The sequence below is a fragment of the Schistocerca nitens genome, chromosome 4 (assembly GCF_023898315.1).
Source record: "Schistocerca nitens isolate TAMUIC-IGC-003100 chromosome 4, iqSchNite1.1, whole genome shotgun sequence".
Classification (NCBI taxonomy): Eukaryota; Metazoa; Arthropoda; class Insecta; order Orthoptera; family Acrididae; genus Schistocerca; species Schistocerca nitens.
Genome location: NC_064617.1, coordinates 399,339,511 through 399,350,484, shown reverse-complemented (window position 1 = coordinate 399,350,484; position 10,974 = coordinate 399,339,511). Strand labels below are relative to the sequence as shown.

Here is a 10,974-nt window from a genome sequence, read left to right as displayed (position 1 = left end):
CAAAAACAAAAACAAAATTAGAGGCAGCATAGCTTAAGGTAGGACACGAGGTACTGGCAGAACTGAAGCTGTGAGAACGGATCGTGAGTTGTGCTTAGGTAGCTCAGATGGTAGAGCACTTGCCCGTGAAAGGCAAAGGTCCCGAGTTCGAGTCTTGGTCCGGCACACAGTTTTAATTTTCCAGGAAGTTTCAGCATAGCTTAATATTTCTGCAGGGACTTCCAACGACTCGTTATACCGCGTCGAGTTGCTGCGTTACGCCTGGGAAAAGGACATCTGACGATATCTGGAGGTGTCCACGAGTTTGGGCACCTGAGTGTAAGTCGCAAACAATTTTGACAGTCTCTTCAGGAGAGATACATTTTCCGACACGTCCTCGCTGACGATGTTTTCCGCAGTGCAGTGCAGCGGAGTGCGAGGCGGCGGATGCGGCGCCGCGGAGTGTGGCCGAGGGTGTGGAGGCGGAGGCGGCAGGTGGGTCCGGCCGCGGGCCGGGCTGACGGCCGCCAATCACGTGAGTCAGCTGCGCGGCCGGGCGCCGCGCGTGGCGCGACCTCTGCTATCGATCGCGCCGGCGGTGGGGACGTGGCCGCCCGCGCCGCCCGCCACAGTAGCGCCGACGTCAGCTCCGTGGCGGCATGGGCGCGCGCCGCTGACTGCCGCCGCCGCCGCCGCCGCCGCCGCCGCCTCTGCTGCTCCCCGCGGGCGACGCACACACCGCCTGGGCATCGCGTCCGCCCGCCTCTGTGGACCAGGTAGCCCCGCAGCAGCCTGCAACCCGTTTACACTTCAGAACTCGCGTTAACGCACCGCACGTTGCAGGTGTCCTCTAGACAGTCGACGAAAAGCGACGGCCGTGGGCTGGAAAGGCGATGCATTTATTTGGCACATTGTTACTCTCATTGAAATTTAAAAAAAACTTCTAAAGTCATCTGAAGCGTGAAATCTTCCACAAGTCGTACCGCACAGCTTTTGTAAAATTTTGGTGTAAAACACTACAAGCTGCTAATTTTTTAATTACTATTCGGCACCTTGTTCTGACAATACAGGTATCGCCTGGCAGGGCTGGAAATGGTTAGTTACATAGTTTTATTTTCCGTGGATCATTGTACGAGTAATCGTAATGATACAGGTTGGCTCACGAGGAACCGGCTACTAGTACTAGACTGCTCACTCAGGAATTTTACACACAGTTGAGCCCTTATGGACGTACGTATGTTGTCTTTCAAAAGGATGGGGCGACCTGTCAGATTTCGCGCGAGTCGATCTCACGAATTCATGAAGGATTCACAGAATGGAGGCTGTGGCAGCCGCGTCCTCCGGACCTAACCACTTCTAACTTTTATCTGTGGGGCTGTTTAAAGCGAAATAAATGTGTTCGAAAATAACCCAATAACGGTAGAAGTCTTCAAGGATAATATTCTTAATGAAATTTTGAGAACTGATGCCGCAGAGTTGTGCAAAGTGCATATTAAAATGTTAGGGCGCATGCAAAAGTGCATTGAAGCACGAAAGTGATTTTCAGCCCCTAATGTAATGTAATGTAATGTAAAAGACAAGATCAGTTCAGTAAATTCGGACCTTTCGGTTAGCTTACTTGTTATTTCTTTATTATATAATTGTCACATATTTATCTATTTGTTTTGTATCTGCTCGTGGTGTGTAACCATTCGTCCGTAACTGGCGAACAGTGCTTAGCGTAAGTTAGTTTAAGTTGGATTAGGTAGTGCTTAAGCTTAGGGGCCGGTGACCTCAGCAGTTTGGTCGCATAAGAACTTATCACAATTTTCCAAATTTGGCGAGCAGTCCGTACTCGGAGCCGGCTTTCCGTGCGTCGCCCTGCCTGTATATTAATAATTCTTACCCACCACCTCTTACGTGGCACATCAACAGAAATTCCTCTGCGAGTAGGAGTTGCCAAGGAAAACTTTTTCAGTTTCTTTTCAAGTTCAACTTTGCCGTCTGTCACACTTTTATATCATTGGCTAAACGATCTGTCTGTCAGACTTTTATATCGTTGGCTAAGTGATCAGGATTTTTGGTGGCATGTTTTGTACCCTTTATTTGTGCTAAAGACAAGCTTGATGGGAAGTAACGAATATCATTTGTTTCTTACAGTACTCTAATTATGTACATCGTTGTTCCTTTCCAGCTGTAGTGGTTTTCTTACAACAAACTGAATGAGTGACTAAATATACTTTGAAGCAGTGTTAAAATGCTTAACTCTTTAAACACATGTCTAAAAGATCGTTACACGTAATATGATAATCGGTTATATCATCAAACACTTACTTCTTTAAAAAACATCCTGATGTACACCACATTTCTACATTTTCATATTTAATATGGTACACACCATATTTTTAACAAAGAATGTTCTTAGGGATACAACTGATTATTATATTGTATTATATTGTACATATTCATTTAAAAAATTGTTTGCTTTTATTATGTATTAGGTCCAAATTTGCCAGACGGTGAGTTTAATGTCCAAACTCGTTTCAGAATTCTATGTTTTTTTAACTGCTGAAATTGATTTTACACCAAAACGTAATTTGAAGTGATTGTTCCAGTAGCACAAAATTCTCATTGCATACTTTGACAGCTTGTAGTATTGGGCAGCTATTATCATTTTGAACGGATTATTCAAAACCGTAAACGCACTACCTCATACTGGGAACAACTACGCAAAACTGTGTATCTGACTCTCCCACACGTGCTGGCATATCGAGCGATTGTAATTTGTTGTAACTGCAGTAACTGCTACATTCGCCACTAACGAACTAATGAGTGCCCATCGTGGAGGGCCTGTTCACACGTACAGCATTCAGGCATCACGTTCTGCAATTTAGGATCTTCTTTCGCTGGCGGTCCGCATTCTGTTTCATTGCAACAACTATTCTGTTTCATGTTTCTGTTTCTCATCGTGTCAGGGCTTAAATGTTTTACTGACGTGCAAGTATTTCGTATTGTTTCACATAGACCGTAGATTGTTATGATAGATATCTGTTTTTTGATCATAGACTGTACATTCCCTGTCTTGTTGATGTACACCTGAAGATTGGATCTACCATCACGAAACCGCTAGTGAAGCAGTTTATTTCAGAAACATGGACTAATTCAGCTGCGGTTGCCCTCAACAGAAAACTGTTTGTGACTATTCTGTCATATTTATAGCCTTCGTTCACACCGGTTTCGTCTTCATAGCAAGTCAACTGTAACTTGAATACGTTATGTAGTAGCCGGTAACGAATCCATTTGTGTCTCTCAGGGACGTAAAATACAATAGGACAATTTCGAAACAAAACAGTCATTGTGTTGGCAATAGGCAATATGCCTGTTCCGAGTAAATTTCAATTGTTGCCATTGAGCACTGCCACCAAGTCAATAGCGTGTTACAAATTCAGTAATAATTGGAGTCACAAGACACTGCTATCGCCCTCTCACCCAGTAGCCGTGGGACATTGAAATATAGAGTTTTACATCTATAGTAGAAATCTGACTTTGCCGACAGGAGTTTTTGTTTTAAATATCTATCCGGTTCCCATTATAAATCCTCTATGTGATGAGAACTTAGTAATCCGAATGTCAAAAATTAAAATGTGGGAAAAGGCGCCAATGAGACACCTGTGAGAAAATGCTGAAAATACGCGTATGCTCGAACTCGTAAGAATTTTAATTGTACGTGTGCCGTGATTCTTTACTTCGATTGTTTTCTGTACGGAATTATGTTCTCGAATAATAACGCTGACTCTGAGTTTGCTTTAACGTACACTATTATCATAATGACAGTGTCACATCAGCTGGCTGTCTTGGAAAGGAATCGTAGGTCAGGGACACTGTTCTGCTGTGGATAAGACGCCCACACTAAAGCAGAGAAGAAATCTTCAGGGCGGTTGACAAATTACCAGCTGGACCTCTCGTGATTAGATGTATACTATGCGACTCACAGACCGGGCTGATCACTAAAAATAGGAACACGTCACCAATTTGCCAAATACTAATTTACAAACATTTACTTTACGTATTAGCAGATACGGGAATTTTGAGGGAAATGAAGGGGTTGTTGTGTGTCTATCAAATGGGAGAGAACTTGTAAATTTGCAGCAAAATCTACTGAATTTTAGAAAGTAAGCTTCATGTGGCTTCACGCTTGCAACAAAATAGTTGGCCTTCATGTGGGAGTGACAAGTACGTCTCATCTGTAAAGGGTATGCACGTAAGATAAGGTCATTAAAGTTCTCCTCATTACGACACGTATGCTTCTATGAAGGAGCTGGGGGTGTAAATATGTGTCTGTGAATCTGGCGCCTGACAGAGGAAGTCAGCTACTTGTTTAAGAGTGTGACAGAAGTCATGTATCTTATTTCTGGTTTAATAAGCATTAGACAAAGTTTTAATTTACATTTGTAAAATTTGTTGGGGGCAGTCAAATGAAAACGAGGCAGGTGAAAAAACACATCTTGCCAAGGCTGATTAGACTACGGTACAGAAGTTTCGCTGGGAAACCCTTACCCAACCTCCACACAGCCCCATAAGATTTGCGTATTTTTGGAGCCCTGAAGAAAGACATTCATGACCGTTTGTTTTCTTCGGATGGAGAAGTGCATGACCGCGTAGAATCGTGGTCTTGTAGGCAACTGCAAATATTTTTCTATGAAGACGGTGGCTGTCTTGAAATGATAACTAGCTGACACGTTTTCCATCTGTGTCGTTTGCATTTCTCTGCACCTTATATAATAAGCCGAGATAGATTATAAATATCAACCTGACTGTTGTGTAAACTAACAGTCAGTAGGTAAAGAACAGTTATAAATGTTGCTAGAACGACTGACATACAGTCTGTTAAGTGAGATCGTGATCGGGTTAATCGTTGGGAAAATGTATTTGACAACAAACTGAAACACATACATACGTCATATATAAACAAAACGAAAATACGTTTACAATTAATAATAAGTACAGTCACTCGCAGCGTCGATAATTTCTTGGCACCTTCGAGGCATGCTTGAAATCAAGTTTTCTTCCTATTCACGTGGAAGAGACCTCCAAATGCGTCGAATTTGATTTGGCAGCTGTTTCAAAGTAAATATCTTTTTTCCTTCCGACTTCATTTTGATGTAAGACCGTGTATTTTCAATAGGATTAGCGCTATGCGACTGTGAGGGCCATCCAGTAGGCCTACTTGCACACCAATCTCCTTTTTTCAGTCGCTGCAAAGCCTACTGCGGTGCTTCGGATCATTGTCCTCCTGCTGCAGTACCCAATCTGCATTTTTGGCGATGAACCGATGTCTGCGAGTCAGCACCAAACATCTTTGATAAACGCGACACGTAAACTCCACAAATGTCTCTTCCTGTGCATCTCAGTCAAGAATTGCAAGAAAATTAATGCTTTATGGACATTGCATGAAGGACAAAAGTTCCCTCTGTTGGGGTTGTCGAAGAAGTAAGGCGATATCTTTTACCATCTGCGTGTAATGACGGTCATGCTCTCTTAACAGACTGTACGAAGTACTGTCGGATTCAGCGACAGAGTTGTGTATAAATATGACTGTTGTGTGACAAGAGCAATGCATTTTCGTTGGTCTGTGAGTGAAAATGAAAAGACTCTGATCTGTACAGAAACTGCAAATATAACTACTTCTTTCAGTAATACAGCCATCTTTACTTTTCATTTGTAATAGGCTGCGTGGAATCTTGGAATAATATATCAACAACTGAGCAAATATAATAGAGGAAAAAGTTACAACACACGCATAAAAGATTGAAAAGCAGGCCTTCCGAATATGAGAGGGACCTGCAAGTATGTTTTTCCAAGGAAGCCGTTTGTCATTGTAGCAGTTTAGGTAGTGACACTCCACTTAGCTCACAACTATCCAGTGTTCCGATAAAACAAGCCTGAAAAATCGAAGGAAGCATAGCAAGGCTTTCTGCTGTTTTGTCATCAAGGAAAGCGGCTCCGGCCGTAATTAATGCGTGTGCAGCGTGCGTCAGAATAGCAGAGTAATTGCCCCTGTGCAGGTCACCGTATGCGATGAGAACACGCAACTGCTGCAAGGCTGTAGACGACGAAACACACTTGGCCGCCCTACAGATGAGGTCACATTCGGTGATGCAACGATATGAGGGCCGTCGAAGAGCTGCGTTTAGAAATGAGAGCTGGAAAATGTCTGGAAGCTTAGATCACAGTAGACGTACTGCAGCTAGAAAGTAATTAGAAGCAGTGAAGGCAACAGGAACATTACTTCCAACACTGAAGCTACAGCAGAGGTAAAATTATAGCGGAGACACTTGTCTTCTGCTTCTCTTTCCTCCACCCCAATAGCTCAGCAGAACTGTGGTAGAGAAAACCTACAGACGCCTTTACCCGAGAAATAATTGACATAATCTAACGTACAGAGGGCAAAATGTTGACGAGGCAGTAAAACGAAAGGTTATATGCTAGCTAGAGGGCAACACTGGGGACAAATTCCTGAGTGTTATCTGATTGCAGTATTGAGACAATACTGTGAAAGTGATTAGAAATGGAAAGTACTTACTGTTATCTTTTCTACTGGTATACGAAGACGCTTCGAATCGATGTGCTGAAGGCAACTAATAATTCCCTCTGTTTGATTACAAAAGATGTAGATCCACGACCCGTCTCTGCATTTATTTCCGGAACATTTTGTGCTCTTGATTTAAACTTACAGTTACGTTAATGTCTGGACTCGTATTCCCTTTTTTTAAAAACTAATTATCCGTCTCCAGCGCCCTCCGCTTCGGCAGGACATTGATCCTTATTACTTGCAAATAGTTATCGTCAGTAGTACGCACATACTTCATCTCCGAAAGATCAAAAGTAGAAAAGCATCTCCAAGTTCGGGTACATTCGATTTCGCTAGCCTTCCGCAGCAGGTAAACCCAACTGATGATGTCAGAGTGATTAAAATTCTCTCTAGGTCCGCTAAAGGAATCAAAACGATTGTAGTACGAAATACCTGATTTGACTGAAAGTTGTTGTTCTGAATGTTTAGCCAATGGCTATGAAATAAACCATTGTCGAAAACATTTTTTGCTATGAGTGCATGTACCTACTGTAGGGCAAAACATTACATTAATATTCTAAAGACAGACGAAGGATCAATTGGAAGTCATGTGACTCTATTTATCTGTAGCATTTTATTTCATTTTTTTTGTTTTGATTTTCTAATATTTATGAAAATTTTCGCTTTAGAAGTTTCAGCAAGTTATTGATAATAACAGGCGTATGAGTATTCATACTATCACAAAACTAGTCATAGTAATGGAATCACAAATCATTGCTATTGGAAGATGTGTGAATATTTATTGCCCATCTGTCGAAAGTGATGCCCATCTGAAACCGGTAATGGATAATTTTTGTAATAATTAGCGATCCTGATTAAATAATATCATTCCACGACACGGCATATTTATTGATTTCAGCCTCATTAATCCATTCATTTCATCTCAATACCCTGAATTGATTTTATGTGTATCCTTTCTGTAGAGACATTAATACTTCTTACGAAGAAAAATCCATTGCATCTAATGAAAGTTCATATCTTCTAGGGAGGAAAAAAAGTTTCTCTCAAAGTGGTGTGTAAATAATGGAGAAGGCCAATAAACCAGTCAGACATTACAAAAAGCTGACAATTAGTAAGCTTAGTTACAATGACGACACTTAATAAATGAGATGTACATAAATTTGTATAGTTGTAGTTTGCCGCGCGGGATTAGCCGAGCGGTCTAAGGCGCTGCAGTCATGGATTGTGCGGTTGGTCCCGGCGGAGGTTCGAGTCCTACCTCGGGCATGGGTGTGTGTGTTTGTCCTTAGGCTAATTTAGGTTAAGTGGTGTGTGGGATTATGGACTAATGACCTTAGCAGTTAAGTCCCATACGATTTCACACACATTTGAATATTTTTTTATAGCTGTAGTTTCCTCTGCGGCGCTGAGTTACATGCAATGAGGGTAATGTTCCTGATAGAAACAAACAGTGTTGAATGCTGATACGTTGTGATAGTCTCCGAATATTACTAATATTTAGTAGCGCTGTGCTACGTCGATGTATTGTCCTATTGCAGTCTACTGCATCAGTGTTCATGAGTTTGTAGGTGGACTGACCCTGGATGAAACTCTGAACTGCAGCTGCTTAAAAAGACGTATGGGCCAGTCAGAGTCGCAAGCAGTGATATCGTGTCAATTTAGCGTCCTCTGGTCACGTGTATGCGTGGCGCCATCTAGGGGAGAGCAGTGAGCGGTGGAAGAGCGAACTCGCGCTGGTGGGACGTTTAAGTTATGTATGTCATCTCCCGTGTAGCTATGAGCGGCACAGGGTTCAGGGTGCGGTCGAAGCAGATGCCATTGATGCGGCACAATGAATCAATACGGGCTGAGAAAAAGATACCGTTATTCACAGATGACGTCTTGCAAACAAGAAATGCAGGTGCACAAGTAGATTCCGTCTTCCACGATTTCCACAAGGCTGTCGACACTGTGTCACATCGTTGACTTGTGATCAAGATACGATCACACAGAGTTTCTTCGCAAATTCATAATTGGCTGAGACAGAGTTAGAACCTAGTACGCTGTACAGGACGACGAATATTCCACAGGAACTAAAGTAACACCGGGGGTGTCTCGACGAAGCGTAATAAGTCCCCTAATGTTTTCAATACTATTTACCAAATCTGATCAGCAGGACTTTCTTGTTCGACGATGCGCTTGTGTCAGGGAAGTATCATCGTTGGATGATTTTACGGAATCATACTTGGTGTAAAGCTAGGTAGCCCCCTTTAAGTGCAGCGATCACGTAAAATCAGTGTTAGGGAAGGCTAAGAGCATACTTTGACTTGCTGAAAGCGTTCTGGGAAAGCGTGGTAGAGTCTGTAAATACTACAATACTCTTCCATTGTTCGGAGTCCTCACCAAGTAGGCATGGCAACAGTATCGAACGAATTCAGACACTTGCTGTTAGGATCATAGCCAGTCGATATAATTAACATGAAAGTGCAACAGATATGAGTGGTGAACGTGATTAAGAATGCTCGGCAGAAAGACGATGTAGTTCTCACGAATCACTGGTGGTTCCACCATAGGAGCCGTGAGCGGAGATGTTTATGCCTGCATTATGCTGCCACTAACGTATAACTCACACAAGCATCGCGAGAAAAACGTAACATGTATTAGGGACTGTATGCAAATACACGATAACTTTTTTCGTCACTCAGTAGGCCATGGAATAATAAAGAAAATCGATTATATTGGTACTATGTACCCTTCGCCATGCTCTGTAGGGGGTTTAAGGAATATTTATATAGTTATAGACGTGAATGCATTTAAGTAAAAAAAAAATGATAATGATAGAAGCTTAAGAAATGAAGTAAAATTTGTGCGACAGCTAGGACTTGAACTTAGGTCTCCTACTCAACAAGCGGATATGTTGGCCATTACACCACCGCACCAGTATATTTTTTTAATCTCATTTTGTTCGTTTTCGTTCGTTGTATCTGCTCTGGGCGGACGTCGCAAGACACCCGTTTCAGTTCCTCTTTGATCCATTAACTCAGTTTGTTTTTTATTACAGAGGGCAGCTAACCCTGTGCCGAACACGCTGAGTTACCGTGCCGGCGTTGTAAGTAACACTGATCCACGCAAAACGCTAGGTCAGTGCACGCCCGAACACAAGCTTCAATCGACACCTTGAGTTTGTGTTAGAGAAGGCATTGGACTACGGTAGTCCGCACAGCTTTAGTATCTATGCTTCCCACAGTAGTGTAATGCTTAACACACCTGTCCTCTAATCAGGAAACTAGGGTTCAAGTCCTGGCTGTAGTACAAATTTTAATTTATTTATTCAGCTTCTGGCGTTATCTTTGTTGAAATTCAGACTCTTTCCTCAAGAAAAATTTAATTATATGAGATCCAAAAACAAGATTAGGATGTAACATCCCGTCGACGACGAGGTTTCATAATGTCTATGGATGCACTTAAAAATACATGGTAGAGTCATAAAGAGGCAGTCAAAGCTCTTTCTGAGCACGAGGCGGGAGGAAATTGGGTGTGTGCTTCCCGCCATTTGTCTTGAGCAGGGATGGCCAATAAACTGGCTAGCAAGCCGTGCCGTTGGCACGAGTGCCGCATTGCTTAACCTGGCTGCAACTTTTCTCCACCGCCACAGCACGATGTCTGTAAATGTCGTGTGGCTAGGGCCTCCCGTCGGGTAGACCGTTCGCCGAGTGCAAGTCTTTCGATTTGACGCCACTTCGGCGACTTGCGCGTCTATGGAGATGAAATGACAGACCCAGTCCCTGAGCGGAGAAAATCTCCGTCCCAGCAGGGAATCGAACCCGGGCCCTTAGTATAGAACGATGTCTGAGTGTCAGAAGGAGGAAACCACAAATTCGCACATTTAAACGGCAAAACAGTCACAATAAATACTTGTTTTTATATTTCACATTTCTTAGCGACGCAGATCACAAACATAACAAATTTTAAGTATTAATTATTTTTGGTGCGCTGAAGACATAATGTAAGTTTTATCTGATACAAACTGTCAGCATACAGACAACGCAGACAATTTAGCAGATTTTAGCTCTCAGGTTGCCACATAATCATGACTTATTTAGTTTCATAATAGATAAAAAAGGTATTTCATACACATATTACGTGTTTTAACGCAGAAGTGTTCGTATTTAAAACGGAAATTACATTGCAGGTTAATATGCACAGGGACGCTTTCAGCTGAAACGGTAAATGGCCTCAAATTCGGCTCGAATACAATTGAAAGATTGCCTGTGTCTGCAAAACGTTGCCTCAACCGCTCAACCGATTCCGCTCTCCTTGTTGCGTAGAATGGCTGGTATGCAACCTACAGTATGAAACACATAAACGTTAATAACTCGAACATTATTAACTTTGGACCCCTTCTTACATTAATAAAAACGTTTCTTTAGACGATCTTCCTGTGT

The 10,974-nt window shown here is 42.4% G+C and overlaps 1 protein-coding gene across 1 annotated transcript in view; it reads left to right on the top strand.

Moving 5' to 3' along the window:
• The first annotated feature begins 689 nt into the window (after positions 1 to 689).
• The window catches only part of LOC126252336 (transmembrane protein 117-like), a 559,109-nt gene continuing 548,824 nt past the window's right edge, over positions 690 to 10,974 (top strand). Inside the window, exon 1 of the mRNA XM_049953223.1 lies at positions 690 to 755. The gene's annotated coding sequence lies outside the window, so the exon portion shown is untranslated. The remainder of the gene's footprint in view (positions 756 to 10,974) is intronic.